Source organism: Chinchilla lanigera, unplaced genomic scaffold (genome assembly GCF_000276665.1).
Source record: "Chinchilla lanigera isolate Chin_1 unplaced genomic scaffold, ChiLan1.0 scaffold00023, whole genome shotgun sequence".
Classification (NCBI taxonomy): Eukaryota; Metazoa; Chordata; class Mammalia; order Rodentia; family Chinchillidae; genus Chinchilla; species Chinchilla lanigera.
The window spans coordinates 1,227,428-1,248,264 of NW_004955424.1; the positions used below are offsets into that span (position 1 = coordinate 1,227,428).

The window sequence follows — 20,837 nt, forward strand, 5'->3', positions numbered from 1 at the left end:
ATGTGCCACCATGGCTGGCTTGTACTTGTTTTTATAGTCTTTTAATTATCCCTCTTGTTAAATGAATATTAGCTTGCAGTGATCTGTGGTTTCTTTTCTTCTCTTTTCTTCTTTTCTTTTCCTTTTCTGGGGCAGCCTCTTGCTATCTTGCCCAGGCTGTCCCTGCACTCCTGTGCTCAAGTGATGCTCCTACCTCAGCCTTCCAGAAAGCTGAGATTACTCGTGGGTGCTACCACACCCAGCTTGCTACATAGTATCTTGAAATACTAATTTAACACTTTCATTCTTCCTGAATTTTCTTTTTCTCTTTCCTCTATTAAAGCACCCGTGCACCCACCGAACACACAGACACACACACACACAGACACACACACACACACACACACACACCTAACTCTCTCTGTGGGAGAATTTTGCATCCCTGTACTTTTGAACTCAGAAATACTAAGATATGTTGGTCATCGCACTGAGGTTAAACCTTTAAGAACTAGCCCATGATTCTCTACATTTCCTTTTCTTCTGCCACAGCGACTGACAATATTCCAAAGAATAACGGAGGACAACGACACAGTCCACTCCTGCATAAATGGAAAGCATCTGGAGAAGTAACTGTTGCTGCTGCTAGCAGTTGTGGCTGGGGGGATCATTTCTTGCCCCAGCACAATGCAGCCCAAGCTGACTGACACTTCACCTAAGGCCTTGGCACTAATAGCCCTGGGGCTCAAACCTGGGCAGTTTGGCACTCACAGCGCTCCTCCTTCATACAAACAAGTTGCAAGTCAGATGTGCACAGTAGCCATGTGTCGTGACGCACACCTTTAATCCCAGCACTCAGGAGGCTGAGGCAGGAGGATCGTTGCAAATTCGAGACCAGCCTGGGCTACAAAGTGAGCTCAAGTTCAGCCTGAACTGCATAGCGAGACCCTGTCTGAAAAAGACATTAAAAAAAAAAAAAAAGATGTGCACAGTAGATAACTTCTTCAATCATTCAACCTCATCTCTGCTACAAACCCCGACTCCATAGGTTCCTTACAATTCAATACAGGGTTGGATCTACGACACTGACAGGGTCCCTTGGTAACTGTGGGGGATCAGTTCCAGGACCCCTGTGGATTCTAAAATCTACATGTACTCAAGTCCTTTATATAACACGGTATTATATTTGCATATAACATATAGACATGCTCCAGTACACTTTAAATCCTCTCTAGATTACTTACAATAGCTAGTATGTAGATGCTATGTAAATAGTAGTTGTTATAATAGTGGAAAAAAGTTGTATATGTTCCATATGGGCATGATTTTTAAAATATTTTTAGTACACAGTTGAATGAATTTATAGATACAAAACCCATAGATGTGGAGTGCTGGCCAGTTGTAAGTTGGTAGACATGAATTTATAGATTGCTCTTCCTGATACATCTTATTTTCCTGTGTAGATGCCTCCAGTGACTTTGCATTGTGTGCAGAATAAAATCCAAATCTTCCACACAGCGTGTGTGACTGTTTGTACTGATTCTGCCAGTACCCTGGTCTCTTCTCCTACCCTGTCATTCCATCCACACAGCCCTTCAGCCACTCCCTGGTCTCATCGGGCTGCTCCCACCCGGTACCGCAGCACTTGTAGTCCAGTGTGGAACTTGCTTCTCCCAGATCTTCCCAAGGCCGGCTTCACTTCCTGTTTTGGGTCTCAACTGGATGTAGCTCAGTGGTAGAATTCCTGCCTGTGCATGGGTTAATGTTTAGCAGAGAGAGAGAGACAGAGAGACAGAGAGAGAAAGTTTACTTACCTCTTTACTCCTGGAAAAGCCAATCTAAAGCATCTCTCTCAGCATGAACCCACAGCACAATATTTTATTTCTGAAATTTATCACTATTTGAAATTATTTTGTTGATTTGTTAACTGGTTTTTTTTTTTTTTTTAAAACAAAACCCAGCTCCAAACCCTGTCACACACCAGAAAGAAAGGAAACACATGGGACTTGTTAACTGTAGAAAACCTGTTGGAAAACCTTGGGGAAGAGCATAGCACATGGCAAATGCTCCACTGTGGAATACAATTAACACTTAAAAGAGTCTTGATACATATTGTCAAAATAATTTCCAAAAATTGGAAAAATCACATTCTCTCACTGCATTCTTGTGAGTACTGCTAAGATATACAGGGTCTGTTTTGTTTATTTGCTTATTGCTTGTTAGAGAATAAACAAAACAGAACCTGTAGATCATATTCATCATCTATTGATCCTTTAGGAAGTTAGTGTTTGTCTTGCTGATTTATAAACCTTCTCTATAATGATAGGTAGATTTTTTTTTTTCCCCCAGTACTGGGAATCGAACTCACGACCTTGTGCTTGCCAGGCAGGTGCTGTGCCACTGAGCTAAATCCCCAGCCCCAATAGGTAGAATTTTTAAGATCAATAGCCTACTGGGAGCTTGAGACCTATTTTAACACATCTCACTGGAAACCCCAGATACATGCATGCTCAGAAAGATGGCTTTGTTTTTTGTTTGTTTTTATTGGAGGGGGGAGTTCATTATTACTTATTAATTTGTGTTTAATAAGCCAGCTTGAGGGGATAACTGCAGGGGTGGGTAAATGAAAAACTTTTCACAGTATGGTAAAGTATCCTGCTAAGAACAGAGACAGAAATCTACCGTGTGAGTCAGGTGAGTAATAAGTGGATCAAGCTTCAAAATGACATTCATGGTAAGTTCCAACTAAAATTGCAAATCCATATGAGGCCAAGATCCAACAAAGTTACAACTAATACCTCTAAGGCTATTTTTTTTTTTTTTTTTTTTTTTTTTTTTTTTTTTTTTTTGGTCTTTTTGAGACAGGGTCTCGCTATGCAGTTTAAGGCTGGCCTTGAGCTCACTTTGTAGCCCAGGCTGGTCTCAAACTCTCAACAATCCTCCTGCCTCAGCCTCTCAAGTGCTGGAATTATAGGCATGTACCACCATGCCCAGCTCTAAGGCTAATTTAAAAGTAGGATACCAACAGTACTTGTATATAATGTTTACTAATTCATGTAAGGCATCCTTAGAAACTGTACAGTTGAGCTGTTTTTGTGAAATGTTTATTTGCTGCTACTGTCTATCTGCCTTTGCAGATTTGCCTCTTTCGGGCTCTGGGTCCCTGAAGGCTAGGCCTCCTGCTGGGTAGGATCTTGGAGGGGTGCAGGAGAAAGAGGTTGGGGAGTCTGTTGCCCATGCTTACTCTCTCTTTGCGGGGCTTTGGGTAACTGTGGTCTTTTCTTGGAAGTCGCCATTCCTGCTGGGAAGTCATAGCTGCTCCTCATGCTCCAGTAAGCTCTCCTTCCTCTTGCCCCTTCAGGCAGGGTGTGGGAATGGCCCCTCTTGTTCTGGGAGGTGGATACTGCACCGTGCTGTAGGTCCCTTTGTCCCGCCTTCACTTTGTAAAGGGTCACTTCAGTCCTGCTCCTCAGTGAACTCACGTGAATGAGATCTGTTATCACCAGAATCCAAACCGGCAAAGTGATGTTCCTTATTAAAAGAAAGGAAAGAAGGAAGGGAAAAAGGAAGGCAGTATTGTAAGAGCTCTCCACTCAGAATTAGAAAAGGAAAGAAAGAAAGAAACATTTACTGGGATACAGATTTTTGTTGCTGTAAAAGAAGCCAAAGTAAGTGTTTATTTTGAACAAAATAAGAGTTTATTTTTCAATTATTTAAGAATCATTTAGGGAGGCCCACCTCTTCTCTTCAACATGTAGCTCCCAAAATGGTACCTTTAGTCCCCCCCTCACACCCTTACTTATAATCTTGCCAACTGGTGAATCATAAAGTATGCCAGGAGGAGCTGGGCATGGTGGCACATGTCCGGCCTGTAATCCCAGCAATCAGGAGGCTGAGGCATATATGAGGCCAGCCTGAACTACAAAGTGAAACTCTGTTCCAGAAAAAAAAAAAAAGTATCCAAAGAGGAAACAACGTCTTAACAAGTAAACTCATAAATCAAGTAAAGACAAACCCTATGACACATTGCCCTGCTCTCCTTACACGTGTCTACCTGTTACACTGTGTGTCTTTGTTGCCTGTGTTAGCAGAGACACCTAACCGTCTCTGCAGAACTCTTCTCCTCTCCTTTCAGGGGTAAATGCTCAAGATTTTTCCAGGCCCATGGCCTCCATCCTGCCTTGGAACCAGGTGGACCATGTGGCTCAACATTGGTTAAGTGGGTGTGAGCTGAACCAGCCCGTGCACCTCCAGGTCTTTCCTTAGAAGAGAAGATACGATTTTACTTCTCCTGCAGCTGAAGTGTTGGCAAGTGCCCCAGTGGCCCAGCTCTGCTGGCTCCTGACGGGACTTGCTGGGCTAAAGCTGGGGAATCCTCAGGCAAGCGGATGAGCTGGTCACCGTAAGTAAGGGTGTGAGCATAGGGACTAAAGTTACCACTTTGGAAGCTGCATGTTGAAAAGAAGAGGTGGGCCTTCCTAAATGACTCTTAAATACTTAAAAAAATAAACTCTTATTTTGTTCAAAATAAAGACTTTGGTTTCTTTTATAGCAACAAAATTTGTATCCCAGTAAATGCATCTTTCTTTCTTTCTTTTCTTTCTTTCTTCCTTTCCTTTTCCAATTGTGAGTGGAGAGCTCTTTCTTACAATATTAGAGCATGATAAAGATTTCTGTTGAATTTACTCATTTGTGTAACAATTTTAGTACATGGCCCATAGTTTACCATATGTTCTAGCCAAGCCACATCTAATTATTTACTCAAAAGAATGGAAAACTAGTACTCAAAAACTTACACACAAATATTCATAACAGCATTACTCACAATAGCCAAAAGATAAAAACAATCCAATGTCCACTGACTAACAAATGGATAAACAAAAATATGGTCTATCCATATCATGGAATACTAAGACATAACAAGTAATGAAATACTGATAAATTCCACAACATAGTTGGACCTTGAATATATTATGTCAAAGGAACCAGACACAAAAAGCTGCATATTATATGATCCTATTTATAGGAAATATCCTCAATATGACACTCTGTAGAGACAGAAAACAAATTAATGGTTGCTAGGGGTTGGCAGTGGAGAAAGGGGAGTGACTGCTTAATGGGTTTAGAATTTCCTTTGGGGTGATGAAAATGTTCTGGATCTAGATCAAGGTGATGGTTGCATGGCATTGTCAATGTGTTAGTAACAGTAAATTGTATACTCTAAGATGATTGAGTTGGTGAATGTTATGTTAGTTTCAATGTATACACACACACACACACACACTCAGTCTATTTAAGTAGAACTGAGAAAGTATAGGAAGCCACAAGTTCTTTTCCTCCTTCCAGAGAGTGCTCCTTCCTGTCATACCTTTCTTATGATTTCTCAAAGAGCTGGGGCGTGACATACACAGGACACATTGCCCCATTGGCTTTTCCCATAAACCACTGGGCCTCCACTCCTCCACTCCCTGGGCTTTGGGGGAAAGTTCTGTTTGCCAGTGGATTGAGTCCTGGGCCCCTTTAGTATAGGCCAAAGATGTGGAGCAGCAAATATCTGATATACTGCAGTCCTCCGAGGCGGAGCTGAATAATTTGCCCCTAATAAGAATTAGAGTTTAAACCTAAACACATTAGGGTGGGTGCTGGGCTAAGCCTTACAAGGGGTCTGGTAGACAGAATAATGATCTCAAAACAATGTCCGTGTCTTCATCCCCAAACACTTGAATCTATTATTTTATATGCAAAAGGAACTCTGCAGATGAAATTAAATCAAGGATTTTGAGAAAGGGAGATTATTCTGGATTATCCACATGAGCCCGATAGCATTACAAGGGTCCTTATTGAGACTCAGAAGGACAAATTCAGAAATTGTGATGAGAGAGAGATACGGAGAGAGAGAGAGAGAACTAGATTGAAGATGCTGAGCTGCTGGCTTTGGAGCTGGAGAAGGAAGGGGCCATGGACCAAGGAATGCATGCCATTAGAGACTCCAAAGCGAACACATCTCTGCTGACACTTTAATTTGAGTCATCTGTAGGACAATGGGTGCACCTCGAGACTATAATGTTAAGTGTGGTAACTCAGACTCACAAGCTAAAATAGCACATGGTTTCTCTTATGTGAGAAACCCAAAGTATAAATGAAGAGCAAAATAAAAGGTAGATAACAGGAAGCAGGGAGACAGATCTTTCATAAAGGGGAAGGGGACCAGGAGATAGAGGGAGAGGGGAGACCTAGAGGAGGAAGGGCACATAAAGAGAATCAAGATGTTTTAAGTACTGTACCTGTACCAACTCCCCATGATGAACGTTTAATTATTATGTACTGCAAATGCGTACTAATAAAAATAAAAAATTAAAACTCTAGATAAACATTTGAAAACTAACTTCCAGAACCGTAAGTAATAAATATATGTTGTTTTAACCAAGAAGAAAAGAAAAAGTAAAGCCCAGGCGAACCTTTTCTATTTCTCCTTCAAGAAAATCGCTAAAACAGTTTAAATAGTTATAATGAGAATGGACTTTTTCCTCCCTATCATTTGTTGATTGCTTGAAAACTAATATGTAATCTTCATCTTACTGAATCTTCAAAATAGTCTTAAAAGGCAAATATAATTATTCTTGCGTTTCTGACCAGAAACACGACGTACTCTTAGAACGCCTACGAAACTTGAGGAAGAGCAGAGCTAGGAAGGGTGAGCATCTGTCCTAAAGTCCTGTGCTGTTGGTCGCCCTCGGCGTAAAAAGCGCTTGTCTAAAGTGTTTGTCTCTTCCCCATAGGATTATTGACAGCTGCAGCTGCCACTGGGCGCATGCAAGGGGGTGCGAGGGGCCTCCTGGAAGGCCCAGTTGGTTTGTCGGATTTGGGCTGCCAGCTGCTGATAGCGGCAGTGTGGTTCCTCCCGGGGGTGCCGACCCAGCCTTCAAGGGGCTCCCACTGGGGGCTGGGTCCCGCTGCCTTGCTTTCCCTTTCTGCCCCCACCGGGGTCCTCCTGTCACTTCCCTGAGGGGCTGCTAAAGCCCTAGAATTTACTAAGGATTTTTGTCTGAAATATTTAGTCTTTCTACTTTGGTAGTGTCTTTGTCTGATTTTTGTTCGGATTTTAAGACTTCTGAGCTCCAGAACTATTTTATGTGCTTTGAATTATTTTAAACTGTATTAGCTTATTTGTTCATTTTCCAAGTCTTTCTGTTTTCTAATTTTATCTTTTTAACCTTTTCTATTTCTTTTGCTTGCTTCTTTACAGTATTATTTTGGATATAATGTGAAAAACACTTTACTTTTCTAACATTTTGTTAGATTTTAAAACTTGTTGTGCTGGTTTTTTTTCTTTTAATATTTCTTTTTCCCTCTGCCTAGCAGACACTATTTTATCTTCAACATTTTCGATCCTCTCATTTTATTTGTTTCAATTTGTTTTGACTTTTAAAATTCTTTAGATTTTAAATTATTTAGCCTATTTATATCACTTTGATAATTTCTACTCTTTGCCTTTTATTCTCTGAACATATTATACTGTCTTTGGGATTTATTTATTCATCCTTAAAGGTCATTTAGGTATTTTTGTTGGTATTAATTTTCACATTTTATAAGATTGTACATTCTTTTAAAATAATTTTATGCTTGAACTGTGCCACTAATGACTGTGTGAATCACTAAGTTTCTTGGTTGTATTTTGAATTCTTTTTGTGTGTCTGAACCACAAGTTCTCCTTCCCTTTTTCATCTCATTCTTTTTTCCCTTTAGAAAAATAACTTTTTCTAAAACTTGGACTCTTCACTGTTTGTCTTCATCATGGTTGTCAGGAAATCGGGGAGAGGTTGAAAGCTTCGACAGAAACTCTTACCATAAACTGAGGAGATTTCTTTTCAGCTATGGCTACAGCTGTCGCTCTGGTTTCTCTTAATAGATTTCACATGCTCTTGGGCGCTCCTCAATAAGCTTTAAAAAGAACAATAAGGTAAATAAATCATGCTTCCTGGAATGAGAGCCTTTCTGCCCATGGAGAGCTTCCCTGTCATTTGCCACCTGTCTTTGCACTCCCTTCACCTGATCCCAGCCCCCATCCCTTCCAAAGGGAGGTCAGGCCTGGTCTTCAAAACTCCTTGGGGGCCAATGAGTCACATTCCCTGGAACCGCCATTCTCTGCTCAGCCAGTATCACTCTTTCATCCCTTAGCTTTGGCTGTGACTCTTGCCTGCTGCAGCCCTGTTCTTCATTCTTATTCCCCACGCACACCACCCCCACTGGCAGGATCTCCGCTCTAACCCAACCGTCTTCACCTTTCTGAAGAAACCCTTTCTGCTCTGAGGCTGGATCCGCCAGCCTGTGTCACCTTCTCTCCTTCTTACTGTCCCTGATGCACATTCAGTGAAGAATTTAATTCCCGTTTGGCAGTTTTTCTGTTATTATCCAGCTGATTTTGGTGCCCACGTGGGGGACCCTACAGTCATCAACACCAAGCTTCTCAGCTCCATGGTAAACTCCCACACAATTCAATTAACCTGGCGTTTTCTTAGCCATTAGTTCCTCTAACAGCTTTCTGGTCTCCTTTTTGCATCCGTATGTGGCCTTTTCTTACCTTATATTATTGAGATGAATCTTTGCAACATCCCTTTGAAGTGAGAATTTTAGAAAACCTACGTTGCAAGTGAGAAAACTGAGACTCAGAACCCTAAAGCAAACCCTAAAGATTGGTTAACACCTCTCAAAATTTAGTAAGCATTCACCTTCACTGTACAGATCAATTTCTTTTCTTTAATTTTTTGAGACAGGGTCTTGCTATGTAGATCTCGCTTGCCTTGAACTCACTTTGTGGCCCAGGCTGCCCTCAAACTCGCAGCAATCCCCCTGCCTCAACCTCCTGAGTGCTGGGATTACAGGTGTGCACCACCACACCCAACCACAGATCCATTTTTACGACTTTATTCTACAAATCTACTCAGACTGGCATGCAAATGCTTAATGACTTATGGAAAGACATTCATCACTACAAGACTAAGGGACTGGTGAAATAAAAGCAGCTCTATTGGGAGACTATGCATTCAGGAAAAAGAAAAGAGGTAGCTAGGAACGACGGCCAGGACATATAAAATGAAAATTCAGTGTAAAACAGTATGTATCGTTTACTTGAATTTATATTATATACAAATGGTATACATAATACTATACATAAACTTATATTTGTCCCTACATGGACCATTTCCATAAGAAAGTGCAACATACTGATAATAAGTATTGTCTCAGAGCAGGAGACTGGAGATTCAGGGAAGAGAGGTGGAGCTATTTTTTCTTATACCTTTGGGTTGTTCATTTTTTAAAAATCTGTATGCATGTATAATATGCATGTTTTACTTTTTCCATTTAAAAATAACTAAATTGTTCTTCAAATGTTATGAGTCTAGCAATAAACATTGGTCAATAGAACTCAATAATTTCCATAGATTCATGTGCTGTGATGTATCTCTAAGGTCAGAAAATATTCACAGTGAACCCCTGGCTTGCTCTGCCCTAGCTGAGTGGTGTACAATTTCAGGGCCACTGTCACTGAGCTTGGGGGCAGCATGCAAACATGAAGTTGTGGGGGCAAAACTGTGCAGGCCAGTGGTAGGAGTGCAGTGGGGATTATTTTTATGCTGATGCTCATGTTCTTTTCCCTCTTGTTCCTGAAAAAAACAGTATTTTCAGCAAGCAAGTAGGTGTGAATCTCAGGCCATGAATGCAGGCATGTAAGAAATGTAAGCCTGGGGGCTGGTAGTTTAGCTCAGCGGCACAGCATCTGCCTGGCAGGTGCAAGGTCGTGAGTTCGATTCCCAGTACCTGAAAAAAGCTCAAAAAAAAAAAAAAAAAAGGAAGAAAGAAAAAGAAATGTAAGCTTGTTTACTTTCTGTAACTCACTTTAAATTCACTTTCTGGCCTAGCAGAAGAATCTAACTTGAGTCTTGGCCAGGGTCCCCGTTCTTAAAGTTGTGTTTGGTTTAGGGACCTTGTACTGGCCCAGAGATAGGTATGTCTGGTACCCATCTGGTGCTCGGTCACCAGAGCCAGGGCTCTGCTATTCCCTGCTCCATGCCTGCAAAAGACTTGTGTCTTTTTGGAAGCTGTCAAAAATCTATTCATACAAATCTGAAGTCCCACCTCTCCCTTCTCTCATTTTAAATTCCCACAAAGTTCTGTGATCTTTTTTGGTTTTTTTGGTACTGGGAATCAAACTCAGGACCTTGCACTTACCAGGCAGGTGCTGTACCACTGAGCTATATCCCTAGCCCTTCTTTTCTCTTTAGACTTGTGGAATACTCCTCTTTTTACTGTGTCATATGCCTTCCTTAAGATAAAAAGTTAACTTCCTTAACATCCTTGTGCCTTAGTTTCCTTATCTGCAAAATAGATATAAAAACAACACTGCTCTAAAAGCTCTGTTTTCAGAATGAAACATGAAGTGTTAGGACAGTTTCTGGTAGAGACATAGTAAGCACATGGCTCATTAATCTAGAATGACTTGTATGTTTTTAAATGTTTGAGGGGGAATCAAAGGAAGAATAACATGTTAAGAAACTGAAGAAGTGTGTGAATTCAAATTTCAGTGCCCATAAATAAAGCTTTATTGGAATATGGCCATCATCATTTACTTACAGTCTATAGCTTTGCAATAGCCACATTACAATAGCCAGGTTGGGTACCTGTGACAGCTGATATGACCCACAAAGGCTCGGCTCTTTAGTATCTGGTCTTGAGTAGAAAGTTGACTGATCCCTATGTAGACCGAGACTGGAGAAGGACTATCTAAGTCTAGGTAGAGCAACGCTTGCCTCATGCGAGGATCAAGAGTAGACCAAAAGGGTTTGAACTTTTTCATTTAGCATGTTTTCAAGATTTATACATTTTTTAAAAGGTATGTCATTCCTTTTTATGTACAATTTCGTTTTGTATGGCCCAATAATGCATTTGTCTGTCCATTTATATGTTTTTAGAAATTTGGGTTCTTTCTACCTTATGGTTATGATGAATAATGTGGCCATGAGCATTTGTGTATAAGTTATGGTCCAGACCTATATTTCTCTTTCTCTTCTGTGCATGTCTAGGAGTAGAATTTCTTGGTTATATGTTAACTGTACGTATAATTGTTTGAGGAACTACAAGGGTGTTTTCCAAAAAGCCTGTATCATTTAACATTCCCATGTACAGTCCATGAAAGTCCCAATTTCTTTTTCTAACTCTTATTTTTATTAGTGCATGTTTGCAATGCCTAATGATTACATTCATCATGGGGAGCTGGTACACGTATGTAACACACCTTAATTCTTTTTATGTTTCCTTTTCTTGACCCTCCCCTCTTTCTCCATCTCTTGGAGCCATTCTCATATGCAAAAGATTTATCCTGCTGTTTCCTATTATCTAACTTTTAGTTTGCAAGGACAGGCTGATTGGGGCTAGAATTTTTGATCTCTAGTTTTCAAGGCTGATTATTTTCCAGGTAGGTCTTATTTTGAGGAAAACATGGTAATCTAAGTTTAAATAGAATTAGTGAAAAATCAGAAGATAGCACAAAGGACATAAAAAACTGTTTATAGAAAAAGTAGAAGGGGCTGGGGATATAGGTCAGTGGTATAAGTACCTGTCTGGTAAGTGCAAGGTCCTGAGTTTGATTTCTGGTACCAAAAAAAAGATATAAGAAAATTTCCATATATATAGGAAAAGAATTGAACTTTCAGATAAGTGAAGCATATAAGAACTCCAAATAGCCATGATCAACCATAGTCAAGATCCCAGAAGACCAACCCAGGGACAGAATCTTAAAAGCTGTCAGAGAAATACAACAAATAACTTGCAAAGATAAACCAGTTAGAATTACAGCAGACTTCTTAACACAAACCTTAAAAGCCTGAAGAACTTGAAGTTTTTAAAGCCCTGAAAGAACAACTTACAACCAGACTTACACATATCTTGCAAAACTTTCAAAATTCATGGAGAAATAAGGCATTTTTAAGGCAAAGAGCACTTCAAGAGACTCATGACCACCAAACGAGCACTCAAAAAAATTCTCAAGGTTATCCTAGAAAGAGACAATGAAAATAACAATTCCAAAAAACTAACAGAATGAATATACCAGCCAGGTGAGCATTTAGAGAAAGAAGAGTGGGGGAAAAAAGGAAATCTCAACAGGAAAACAATGGAATGTTAAGAATAAGTCAATACCTTTCAGTAATTACTATCAATGTGAATGATCTCACCAATCAAAAGACATAGATTTCAGAATGGATCACGAAATAAAACCTAGTGGTATTCAGTATACAAAAAACACATTTAATTGAAAAAGAAATACACAAGTTAAAACTCAAAGGATGGAAATGATATTCCACGTAAAGGCAACCTGGAAAAATGCAAGAGTAGCTATCCTAATTTCAGACAAAGTGGATTTCAAGCCAAAACCATCAGAAGACGCAAAGAAGGTTATTACATATTGGTTAAGGAAACAATTCAATGGGAAGAAGTAATAATTATAAACATTTAACAATCATAAACAGATAACAATTATAAACACACACTGACCACTGGCACACCCAACTGTATAAAACAAATACTACTGAATATAAAAGATAAGATAAGCATCAACCCAGTTATAATTGGAGACTTTAATACACCACTATAACAAATAGATTGATTACATTAAAAACATCAACAAAGAAATATCAGAGTTGACCAAACTTTCAAACAAATGGACATAATAGATACCTAGAGAGTGTTCCACACAACGACAGATTACACATTCTTCACAGTAGCACAGGGGACCTTCTCCAAAATGAACCACATACTAGTCCATAAAGCATGCTTAAGTAAATGCAAAAAATCAGAATTATCACATGCATAATATCAGCTCATACTGCAATGAAACTAGAAATCAATGACAAAAGGAACTATGTTAGTTTGGGGCTTATTTTGCAAGGAGGAACAATATAATACAGGACACATATTTTATAAGATTATTTATAATAGTCACCCAAAGAATGATAAACAAAAGAGTACAGGAAGTCTGTCCACATACTAAGACCAAGGAATCCAGCTGAGGGCCTGGATCCCACGGAAATGTCCTGCATGAGTCCAGCTTAAGACCTAGAGCTCATAACAATGCCTCCCATGAGTCCAGCTGGAGGCCCAGAACCCATAACAATATCTCATGGAGGCCCAGAACCCATAACAATATCTCATGAATCTGTGCTGCGAAGGCCCAAAGGTCAGTGTTGGAATCTAGGAAGTCTGTGCCAGCGGGATGAAGGATCTGTGCTAGCAGGCTGAGGGATCTGTGCTGGAGCCAGGAAGCAACATGCAAAGTAAGAACCAGAACTCCCCTGAAAAGTACCACAGCCATCCTCAGCAACAGTGTGGTCCCAAGCTCCTCCAGTGGTGAAGACAGCTGAGTTCCCATCTGGAAAGCCAATGCAGCAAGCTTCTCCAGGACACTGGCAGTACACCTTCTTCCCCTCCGGAGCCAAGAAGCAATGCTCAGAGTGAGGACCAGTGCTCCCGCAAAGTGAACCAAAGCTATTGTCAGTGCCAACAAGGTCCTGAGCTCCTCGGAGGGTGAAAACAGCCAAGCTTATTAGGAAAGCCACATGACAAGCTCCTCCAAAACAGCCAACAGCTCCTTACAGCTTCTATCAGGCCCCAAAAGTCTCTCTTAGCTCTCAACAGCCTTTCTCTGCTCCCAACAGCCTCTTTAGTTCCCAAAAGCCTTTTATTCTTCTTCTCCAGGTCTGCCTCTACCCAGCACCATGCTTACTCAGTTCATCTGGGGATTATAAGCTGACCACCAGTTGTCAATCTACCACAGAAACCAAGCAAATTATGACAACACATGGAGATTAATAACCAATAGATCACAGAAGAAATCAAAGAATAAATTAAACAGTTCCTAAGATCAAATGATAATGCCAATATAACATAAGAGCCTATGGGACACAATGAAAACAGTTTTAAGAGAGAAATTTATAGCTGTGAATGCTCACATCAGAAAAACAGGGCAAGCCCAAATAAATAACCTAATGATGCACCGCAACGTCCTACAAAAACAAGAACAATACAAATCCAAAACTATGGGGCCAGGGATATAGCTCAGTGGCACAAGCATCTGCCTAGCAAAACTAGTACAAGGAAGGAAATTATGCAGACCAGACAAGAAGTTAATGAAATGAAGACTTAAAAACCAACAAAGAATCAATTAATAATGAACTCAGTATGAAAGAAATTAAGAAAACAATACCATTCACAATAGCATCAAAAAAATTAAATACTTTGGAGTTAACCTAACTAAGGGAGTAAAAGAACTCTACATTGAAAAGTACATCACTTCTAAAAAGGAAATCAAGGTGGATATCAGAAAATGAAAGATATCCTTTTTCTGAGTAGGCAAAAAGGAATATAATCAAAATGGCTATACTTTTTTTCTTGAGATCAAAATCTTTAATGTTATATTCTAATGACTTTTAGTTTTAAATTTGCACAGGACCTTTTCTGCATTTGCTAAACGACTGAAAATGGCTATACTTCTAAAACCGATATATAAATGTAACACAAACCCAGTCAGAAATCAAATAAAAAAGTGCTGGTGAGGCTGCAGGGCAAAAAGATCTCTTTTGCTCCGCTGGTGGGAATGTAAACTGGTACAACCACTGTGGAAAATGAAAACTAAAACTACAAATTCCACTTGACCCAGCTACATATTTCCCTTCTAGATATCTTCCCAAAAGAACTATAGACATCATATTACAATGGTATATGCATACTCACGTTTATAGCAATACAATACAATATCTAAATCTTGAAAGCAGCCTATATATCCATCAACAGAGGACTGGATAAAGAAAATATGGTGGTTATACACGATGGAGTACCATGTACTCCACCATAATGAAAGATAAACTTGAGTCATTTGTAGGAAAATGGATGCACCATAAGACTATAATGCTTTGTGAAATAAATAATAAATATTTCATGTCTTTTCATATGAGAAACTAATTATCTATCTATCTATCTATCTATCATCTCTCAAACTGAGAGAGAGATCTTTTGCATATAAGAAGGGATCAAAGAGATGAAAGAAGTAAGGAGGGATGGAAGGAGAAAGGGACATAAAAAGAATTGAGATGTGTTATGTACTAATTCCTAACAATGAGTGTAATCATTATGTATTATAAACATGTACTATAAAAATAATTTAAAAAGAAAGAAAATAGAAAGAGAGAAAGAAAGAAAAAGAAAGAAAGGAAGGAAGGAAGGAAGGAAGGAAGGAAGGAAGAAAGAAAGAAAAGAAAGAAAGAAAGGAAGAAAGAAAGAAAGAAAGAAAGAAAGAAAGAAAGAAAGAAAGAAAGAAAGAAAGAAAGAGAAAGAAAGAAAGAGAGAAAGCAAGCAAGCCAGGTGTGGTGGTGCATGCCTGCAATCCCAGCACTCGGGAGGCTGAGGCAGGAGGATGGTTGCAAGTTCGAGACTAGCCTGGGCTACAAAGTGAGCTCAAGGCCAACCTGAACTGCATAGCGAGACCCTGTCTCAAAAAGACAAAAAAAGTTAAAAAAAAAAAAAAAAAAGAAAGAAAGAAAGGAAGGAAGACTGATTTCTGCTTGTTTTTGGATTCCCATTGCATGGAATATTGTTTTCCATCCTTTGATTTCTCTTATTAAATTTTTTTCTTGTATACCACATACCACTGGGTCTGTATTTCATCTAATTTGCCAATCTATGTCTCTTGATTGGGGAGTTGAGACTATTCACATTGAGAGGTATTACTGAATGGTACCGATTTATTCCTGTCATTGTATTATTTTCCTGTTGCTGATTACCTTTTTTTGAGGGTTCTGATTTTTTTTAGAACCTCAACAATACAAATTATTCTCTGGCATTTTGACTCTAGGCATTCTAGTGGATGCAGAGTGGTATCTTATTGTGATTTTGATTTTCATTTCCCTGATTACTGATTTTAGCTTTTTTACTAATGCTGCTTGGGCCTTTGTACATCTTTTTTTTTTTTTTTTTTACAGAAGAGACATTGCCCATTTTCAAATAGTGTTGTCTTAATTATTGAGCTGTAAAAGTTCTTTATGTGTTCTAGTATGTCAGTTATCAAGCATATGATTTACAAATATTTTCTTCCAACCTGTGAGTTTTATTTTAATATTTTCAGTGGTGTACTTTGAAACACACATTTTTTCCTTTTTACTGAGATTCATTTTGTTTACTTTTTATTTTACTCCTCACACTTAGGTGTCATATATAAGAATCCATTGCCAATTCAAAGATCATGAAGGTTTACACCTATATTTTCTTTTAACAGTTTTTTAAAAATAGTCTTTACTCTTACATTTAGGTCTTTGATCCATTTGGAGGTTTTTGTTTTGTTTTGGTGAAGGACAGGCAGAACCAGGATTAAAGCTAGGGACTTGTGGGTGCTAGCCATGCACTCCACCATTCAATTATACCCTCAGGTCCATGGAATTAATTTTTATATACGGTGTGAGGCTAGCATCCAGCTGCATTCTTTTCATTGTGACTATTCAGTTGCCCAGGACCATTTGTTTAAAAGATTATTGTTTCTCCTTGGACTTGTCTTGCTAATCTTGTCAAAAATTAGTTGGCAATAAACACATGGCTTTATTTATGAATGCTTAATTATATTTCATCAATGTCCGCGTCTTTCCTTGTGCCAAACTACATTGTCTTGCTTAGTGTTGTGAGTTTTGAAATAGGGAAGTTTGAGTCCTTCTTTGTTCTCTTTTTCAAGATTGATTTGACTATTTTGAGTCCCTTACAATTCTATATGAATTTTAGAATCAGGTTGTCAATTTCTACAAAAAAGTACACTGCGATTCTGCTAGGGATCAAATCTATAGATAAATTTGAAGAATATTGCTGCAAACAATATTGTTTTCCAATCCATGCACATAGGGTGTTTTTCCGTCTATGTAAATCTTCTTTCAATTTCTTTCAACAATGATTTATAGATTTCAGACTGTAAATATTGTGCATCTTTTGTTAAGTTTATCCCAAAGTGCTTAATTACTTTTCAATGGTATTGTAACTTTTTTTTTTTTTTTTTTTTGGTACCTGGAATCGAACTCTGGACCTTGCGCTTGCCAGGCAGGCATTTATGCCACTGAGCTATATCCCCAGCCCTGGTATTGTAACTAAAATTGGTTTTTATTTTGTTTTGGTTTGTTCATTACAAGTATATTAAAATGCAGTGGATTTCTCTATTTACTTTATATCTTGCAACCCTGGTAAACTTGATTATTGTAATAATTTTTTGATGAATTCCATAGAATTTTTTATACACAAAATCATGTCCCCTGTGAACAGAAATAGTTTTGCTTCTTTTCCAACTTGGATGACTTTTACATTAGTGAGATTTCCCGTCACTGGAACATAATACCTGACACCCACAATTTAAAGAGGGAGAGGTTTAACCTGGCTCACGATTTGAGAGGTTCAGTACATGGCTGGCTAGCTCCAAGGCAGAAACATCATGATGAAGGGCACGATAAAGGGAAGCTGTACACGTCATGATAAAGGGAAGCTGTACACGTCATGGCAGTCAGGAAGCTGAGAATGAAAGAAGCCAGGGAGGGAGATGTCTGTGCCTAGGGACATAGCCAGTTTGGGCACCTCTTCCAACCCACCTCCTGATGGTACATTCAGCTATCATCTCATCAATGGATGAATCCACTGATGAGCATAGCACCCCCATGAGCCAGTCACCTTCCAAAGGCCCTACCTCAGAACCTACAAGATTTGCAGACATAATACCTCTAAACCATAATGCTTTTAATTTCTCATTCTTACCTAATTGCCTGGCTAGAATCTCTAATACAATGTTGATTAAAAATGAGAGTGGGTATTCTTGTCTTGTTCCTGATCTTAGGAGGAAACATGTAGTCTTTCACCAGTAAGTATGATGTTTGTTTTTTGTTTTTATGTTTTTGAGACAGGCTCTTGCTATGCAGTTCAGGCTGGCCTTGAGCTCACTTTGTAGCCCAGGCTGGTCTCCAACTCTCAACAATCCTCCTGCCTCAGCCTCCCAAGTGCTGGGATTACAGGAGTGTGCCACCATGCCCAACAGTAAATATGATGTTAACTGTAGGTTGTTTTAAGGTGTTCTTTATCAGATTAAGTTCCCATATATTCTTTGTTTTTTGGTGTTTTTACCATTGAAATGTTTTGAGACTTTAGTCAAATGCTTTTCTGTGTTTACCAAAATAACCAGACAGCTTTTGCTTCTTTCTATTCATATGCCATACTACATTAATTGATTTTGGGATGTTAAACCAACCATTCCTTCCTAAGATCAATCTTTCTTGCTCATGATATAAAATTCTTCTTATATGCTACTTGCTTTTGTTTGGTGATATTTTGTTGAGCAGTTTTTATGCCCAAATTCATAAAATATCAGCAGTTTTCTTTCTTGAGGTACATTTGTCTGGTTTAGATAGCAGAATAATACTGGTTTTATAAAACAAGTTAGAAATATTCTCTCCTCTTCTATTTTTTGGGAAGAGTTTGGAGAATTGTTAATTTTTATGTGTGCATGTGTGTGTGTCCATGCGTGCATGTGTGTTGCTAGGAATCCAACTCAAGGCCTAGTACATGTTAGGCAAGCTCTCTAGCATTAAGATACACACCTAACCTCTGACATTCATTTTTTAAAATATTTGATAGAATTTAGTAGAGTAGTTATCTGGGCCTAGGCTTTTATCTGTAGTCTTTATAACTAATTCAGTTTCTTGTTACAAGCCTATTAATATTATGTAATTTTTTTGATAGTTTATATTTCTAGGAATGTGTCTCTTTCACCTAAGTAATCTAATACATTGGTGTACAGTGGTTTATAGTATCCCTTTATTATTCTTTTTATTTTTGCATGGTCATTAATCATATTCTCTCTTATTTCTGACACTAATTATTTGAGTCTTCTCTCTTTTTTTCTTGATTAATCTATCTAAAAGCTGTCAGTTTTGTTCATCTTTCAAAGAACCAAACTGAGACATGACTGAATTTTCTATTTTTTTTTTTTTTTTGCTATTCTCTATGTCATTAATTTCTGCTCAAATTTTCAATATTTTCTTCCTCAGGCTTTCTGTAGGCTGTTTGGTCTCCTTTTTCTAGTATCTTAAGATGGAATATGAGGTTACAATTTTAGATCTTTCTTACAATTATACATTTCCTTCTAGGTACCATTTTAGCAACATCCCATAAGTTATGAGGTGCTGTTTCTCAGGGGGTACATCTGTTGGGAATGAGAATTCAGACAGGGCTCTTTGATTCTCTCTCTCCATGACTGGATCCTGACATTAGCTCCCTGAATTGTCAGCTGACATATCCTGGGGCATAATTTTCTTCAAAAACTAAGCCAATAACATTCAACTCCTTTGAAGGATAGTTCCCAAATTCTTTGAGATTTGTTCTGATACCAGGCAAGTTACTCCCAGCTGTTTCCTTTCACTATTCTTTCAGGAAAACCAACTAGATTCTAGTTATTCTATATCTCCAATGGGTTTATAATCTCCTCGCTGCCTTTCACCACAACCTCTACTGTTTTTGAGTTGCTTGCACTTTATACTTTACTACAAATAAAGCCAGTTCCTTAAGAAGAAATTAGGAGCTGATTTCCCTTGCAGGGTACGTGTGTGTGTGTGTGTGTGTGTGTGTGTGTGTGTGTGTGTGTGTGTGTATCTCTGGGCCGTATCTCTAGAGCTGAAGTTGGAGACAGTGCTGCCCTTCTTTCTGAGTGGCATCCTATTTAGCAGCTAAGCTTTTGGAGGAGGTAAGCAAGTACCTCAGATATTCTTGGCTTGTTTATCCTGCCTTGAAATCACTGTCACGTAAGCTGGGGCAAGAGCAAATGGCTTAGTTTGGTCCTGGTATTCTCAGTGGTGTCACACCCAAGGTAAAACCTCCATCCCATGAGCAGAGGTTGGGTAGAAGATAGAGCCCTACACTGGCCAGCCATGTTGCCCAGGATGGGTAGCTGGAGACAGATGAAAAATGATGTTCTGCCCTTCTTAGGAACATATCACTATCATTGAAAGGTGGAGCCGGGGAGCTGCATCCTTGGATAAACAAGTCTAGAGTGGAGGTTCCATCTCACTGAGTTGAAAAAGTGGAGGCATAGGGCTTGTGTAGACTGTGGTATGACAGACTCTTGTTCTTTGTACTGAATTTTAATATTTTTTCTTTAATAAATATTTCTTCATTTGATGTATGTCTTTGGGATCATTACCAGAGGTTTTAAATTGTTAGTTTTTTAAAAAATTAATTTTCAGCAGGTCCACAGAGCTCCTCAGGCCCTTGTGCCAGGAGTCCTTCTCTCATGACCTGTTTCTGTGTTCCCAGACCAGTGAGCCTTTGGCTGCGGGCTGTCCTTGGATAGAGAATAGGAAGGAGGTATCATATCCAAAGCCACACATCTCCCATTGGCTAAGGGCCAGTCTTGAGAGAGTCAGCTGTGAGCTATTAGAAGTCAACTCCACAGCAGCTGGGGGTTGGATGTCTTTACTATTTAAAGGGGATCTGAGTGGGTAAGAACTGAGGGCTACCTACTTTACTTAGTGTCGACAATGAGGTGACCTAAGACACCCACTCTCAGGGTCATGCAAGCATAGGTTTCACACCTAAAATTATCTCCTTAAATTCTGTCCTTTAGATGACTGCTATAGACGGGATTTTAAGCATCCCCTAAGGGCCATGTGTTAAAGGCTTGGGCCCCTGACATAGTGTTTTGAGAAGATGGTGAACTCTTTTTTTTTTTTTTTTTAATTTTAAAGAGTAAAAGAAGGATAACAATAATGGGGGGGCTTACCAAATTACAGACAAAGTGGTAG

At 39.0% G+C, this 20,837-nt stretch overlaps 1 long non-coding RNA gene across 2 annotated transcripts in view; it reads right to left on the reverse strand.

Moving 5' to 3' along the window:
- Positions 1-1,265: 1,265 nt before the first annotated feature.
- LOC102017890 overlaps positions 1,266-20,837 on the reverse strand; it is a 29,662-nt gene continuing 10,090 nt past the window's right edge. Inside the window, exons 2-4 of one of the 2 annotated variants that reach the window (XR_261022.1) lie at positions 7,823-7,917; positions 3,221-3,507; positions 1,266-1,724 (exon numbers count right to left, since the gene is read on the reverse strand). This is a non-coding gene — a long non-coding RNA (uncharacterized LOC102017890). Of the gene's footprint in view, positions 1,725-3,028; positions 3,508-7,822; positions 7,918-20,837 lie in introns of those variants that run through there. The other variant, XR_001234151.1, reaches the window with a different exon arrangement.